This window comes from Ovis canadensis, chromosome 23, assembly GCF_042477335.2.
Source record: "Ovis canadensis isolate MfBH-ARS-UI-01 breed Bighorn chromosome 23, ARS-UI_OviCan_v2, whole genome shotgun sequence".
Classification (NCBI taxonomy): Eukaryota; Metazoa; Chordata; class Mammalia; order Artiodactyla; family Bovidae; genus Ovis; species Ovis canadensis.
This window is the reverse complement of record NC_091267.1, coordinates 17,627,776-17,631,851: the sequence shown is the minus strand read 5'-3', so window position 1 is coordinate 17,631,851 and position 4,076 is coordinate 17,627,776. Positions and strand designations below refer to the sequence as shown.

Sequence of the window (4,076 nt, the reverse complement as noted above, 5' to 3'; positions counted from 1 at the left end):
TATCAGGTTGGCCAGAAAGTTCATTTGGGTTTTTCCCTAAGACCTTGCAGAAAAACCCAAACAGACTTTTAGGCCAACCCAGTATTAATGGACTCATATGCTTTTCCATTTGATAACTATGCAATGAACAGCCAAGAATTCTCCAGAGGTCTGTGTGCTGTAAATTAACACAATGGGTAAATGCTAAGTGGAGTTCATGGCGGTCAGTGCATACGAAACATGGACAGGTGCTTCCATGTGAGGCCATGTGAATGCATTTTTGACATCCAAGTCAGACACACTTGCCTTCTTCCTCTTCCAGGGCCATGGGGCTCGCCCCCGAAAGCTGCACGTTCAAAGCCCCCATAATAAAGCACGTTCAGTAAAGCCATTACTTGTACACCCTTTAATTTAGCCCTAATTTATGGCAATTAGGGAAATCAAATTCTATTTTTATCAGAACTCCTGGAAAATTCTACAGGGTTTTCTTAAATATATATTTAAGTTAATATATGGTAAAGTTATATAGTTCTTATTTTAGAGTGTGAATTCAGTCATTCCTAACAAATCTATGAAGTCCCAAAGGAAAGACCCCTCGTCTCAGTTCTGCTCACCGGTAGAGGCCTGGACCCAGGGGGTCCTACCCGCCTGCGTTAGTGTAGACTAGGACAAGAGTCAAGGTCATTGTCCTGGGTTTGCTAAAGAATCCACCTGCCAATGCTGGAGACACAAGAGACATGATTTTGATCCCCAGGTCAGGAAGAGCCTCTGGTGGAGGAAATGGCAATCCGCTCCAATAGTCTTGCCTTGAAAATCCCATGGCCACAGGAGCCTGGCAGCTCACAGTCCATGGGATCACAAAGAGTTGGACACAACTAAAAGACTCTGATGCTGGGAGGGACTGGGGGCAGGAGGAGAAGGGGACGACAGAGGACGAGATGGCTGGATGGCATCACCGACTCGATGGACGTGAGTCTGAGTGAACTCCGGGAGTTGGTGATGGACAGGGAGGCCTGGCGTGCTGTGATTCATGGGGTCGCAAAAAGTCGGACACTACTGAGCGACTGAATTGAACTGAACTGGAGTGGCTGAGCACACACACACATACACACACACAGCTGAAACAGGCAGCCCTGAGGCAGAACCCTGGGTGGGAGGATGTTTCAGGAAGTGTATATGATTTCCCTCAAATTGTCCTAAACATTTCCTGTGTCCAGAAGCACATACTATTATGTCAAGTAATATGTAATATACTAGAAGAGACTTTTCATGGAAAGTTGGAGAACTATTCATCTGAAATGGTTTAAATATAATCCTTCTTACAGACAGGAAGATGACTAGTGATTTATTAAAATAACTCCCCACAGTAATACATATAAACCATTTCAAACAGAAGCACCCTGTGTTTTCAGTGCCCTATAAACGCAATCTATGTGCTTTCCTTCTAAGCTTCTGTAGCATTTAACAGCTCTTCCTGGTTCGGATATCACCAGCAATGGAACTGGAGATACACTAGTGGTAGAAGTTCCACTTCTAATCTCCAACTCTTTCTCAACTTTGTTGAAGGTCATAGACCTTGTTGAGAATCTTTTGAAAGTCATGGACATCCTCCTCGGTGTGGTGGACTGATGTACATATTTTGATTAAATACAAATAAATATTCGTAGCCTAATTATAAAATATAAAGAATGGCTGCTATGCATTTAATTGTACTCTCTCAAAGCTCATATGTTGAAGTCTAATTACCCAGTTGTCAGAACGTGAACTTATGCACAGAGAGGGTCTTTATAGAAGTGATCAAGGGAAAGTAAGGTCTGGAGAATAGGCCCTAATCTAACTTGACTGATGACCTTATACAAAAGGGAAATTTGCACACAGAAACAGACAAGGGGAGACCAAGGACAGGTACACAGAGAAAAGACTGTCATCTGTGAACCAAGGAGACAGACCCGGAATGGACACCTCCCTTGCAGCTCTTGCAAGGAACCAGCCCTGCTTGGACCTCTGGCCTCCAGCACTGTGAGACAGTAAATCCCTGTTGTTGAAGCTGCCCAGTCCTTAGGAAATGATACAACAATCTTATGAGGTCCTTTCATGTTGATATGTGTACCTACAGTTCATTTCCACTACTGTCTGAGCATGGCGGAGTTTATCTGTCCCCTCTGTTGCTGGTAGATTATCTGCAAAGCTTTGCAGTATTGAATGATGCTGCATGAACATAGTAATGCATGTGTCCCAGCGGTTATGTATATGAGCTTCTCTAGATGCCCAGCACCAGAACTGCTGCATCAAAATGTCTATGTTTTTATCCAGGTTGTTTGGAAAGTGAATGAGTCCATTTTTATACTCACCACCAGTATATAAAGCGCTCCTGCTCCTCAAACTTGCCAAAACTTAATATCATCAGAGTTTTTTTCACTCTTACCAATAAGCCTGGTGTCAGAGTGTATCTCATTAGATGGATATAGAGACAATTTCATTGACTGACTTACATTTAATATTACTATCACCAGTATTTATGACTTTTATGTATTGACTTTTCAACTCATAAAAAAAAATCATGTAGTATGATTTAACGTGAATATTTTCTATCTCAAAAGCTGTCTGTTTATGAGATGAGCTTAGTTTCAAATGAAAGAGTTTGTTAGCAGCCTCCCCAACACCGTCTACCCTCAGTGACTCCCCAGGAAGTTCATCTCCACATAGAACTCTACATTCAGGGTAGTGGTCATCACGGCAAGATGCAGGCCTGAGTAGGAGAGCCTGTGGAAAACAAGCGCTATGCTGATAGAATTCTACATCAACGTAGGAGACGTCAATTCACCCTCATGGCTATAATTTTTGATTATTTTATAATTTGATACAGTGAGGATTTGGGGTACTTTTCTTTATTGTTTTTGATGATGATAAAGTAGAAATTCAGCATAAATAATTTGAGAGGGAGAGAGAGTATACAAAGCTATAATCACGCCATCAGAGAAGATGGCTTTTAAAATTCACATGGACCATCTTGGTTCCGCATTCCCCACACAAAATGCCCGGTGAAGCCACAGAAACCGTCCCTGCTACAGAGCAGGAGCTGCCACAGCCCCCGGCTGAGACAGGGTCTGGAACAGAATCTGATAGAGATGAATCAGTCCCAGAGCTTGAGGAATAGGATTCTACACAGGCAACCACACAACAAGCTCAGCTGGCAGCAGCAGCTGAAATCGATGAAGAACCAGTCAGTAAAGCAAAACAGAGCCTGAGTGAAAAGAAGGCACGGAAGGCTATGTCCAAACTGGGTCTTCGACAGGTTACAGGGGTTACTAGAGTCACTATCCGGAAATCTAAGAATATCCTTTTTGTCATCACAAAACCAGATGTGTCCAAGAGCCCAGCTTCAGATACCTACATTGTTTTGGGGGAAGCCAAGATTGAGGATTTATCTCAGCAAGCACAGTTAGCAGCTGCTGAGAAATTCAAAGTTCAAGGTGAAGCTGTCTCAAACATCCAAGAAAACACAGAGACTCCAGCTGTACAAGAGAAGAGTGAAGAGGAAGAGGCTGATGAAACAGGTGTGGAAGTTAAGGACACAGAACTGGTCACGTCACAAGCAAATGTGTCGAGAGCAAAGGCAGTCCGAGCCCTGAAGAACAACAGTAATGATACTGTAAATGCCATTATGGAATTAACAATGTAACCATCTGAAAAGAGAAACTTTTTTTGGTGTTTCAAAAGAGTAACTGCAGCTGGGTTTGAAATTTGTACTGTTTTTATCATTAATAAAGTTATGGCTTCTTGTTGGATGAAAATAAATAAATAAATAAATAAATAAAATTCACATGGAGGGACTTTCCTCGTAGCCCAGTGGTTAAGATTCCACCTTCCAATGCAGGGGACGTGGATTCGATCCCTGGTGGGGGAACTACAATTCTACGTGCCACGTGGGGCAGGACAGTAAGTGGCACTAGAAAATGTGAATGTGCTAAGTCGCTTCAGTCGTGTCCAACTCTTTGTGACATCGTGGACTATAGCCCACCAGGCTAGTCTGTCCCTGGGATTCTCCAGGCGAGAGTACTGGAGTGGGCTGCCATTTCCTCCTCCAGGGACCTTCC

General features: G+C 43.1%; 1 pseudogene; it reads left to right on the top strand.

Annotated features, from left to right (window-relative positions):
- The first annotated feature begins 2,990 nt into the window (after positions 1–2,990).
- Positions 2,991–3,693, top strand: LOC138428128 (nascent polypeptide-associated complex subunit alpha pseudogene; annotated as a pseudogene).
- Positions 3,694–4,076: the final 383 nt, after the last annotated feature.